Below are 440 nucleotides of genomic sequence, written 5' to 3' on the forward strand. Positions count from 1 at the left end.
AAGACATTGAAAACATTATACCTGTAGCGGATAAACTCTGACAATGCAGCGGCAGCAGCTTCCCTTTGAAATCTTTGTGGACGGTTAAGTGCTTTCGTGAGAATCGAGCATATATGTCGAACCTGTAACACCAGTACACAACAGTTAGGCTACAAAGACCCTGAGAAACACAACTGCAATAATCAATTAACTAGGTACCTCCTTCGGTCTCTTAATTGAAATGCATCCAGCAATATCGCCAATAAGATCAACCCATTTTTCTTTTTCTCTTTGCTCTCCATTACGAGCCAAAATCTAAGCAAAGACAGGTATCAGTTCATCATACTGGAAACTAAACAGAACTACTTTATTGTTTAACTCAAACGGTACCTTTCCCATCTCCAAATCACCAACACACTCACAGAAAGCTTGAAATGACGTTAGAAGTACTCTGCCAAGAG

At 40.0% G+C, this 440-nt stretch overlaps 1 long non-coding RNA gene across 1 annotated transcript; it reads right to left on the reverse strand.

Moving 5' to 3' along the window:
* Positions 1 to 10: 10 nt before the first annotated feature.
* Positions 11 to 440, reverse strand: LOC104775058. Its single transcript, XR_765671.2, has 3 exons — positions 370 to 440; positions 199 to 294; positions 11 to 122 (listed from the first exon to the last, which is right to left on the reverse strand). It is a non-coding gene; the product is annotated as an uncharacterized LOC104775058 (long non-coding RNA).

Source organism: Camelina sativa, unplaced genomic scaffold (genome assembly GCF_000633955.1).
Source record: "Camelina sativa cultivar DH55 unplaced genomic scaffold, Cs unpScaffold08206, whole genome shotgun sequence".
Lineage (NCBI taxonomy): Eukaryota > Viridiplantae > Streptophyta > Magnoliopsida > Brassicales > Brassicaceae > Camelina > Camelina sativa.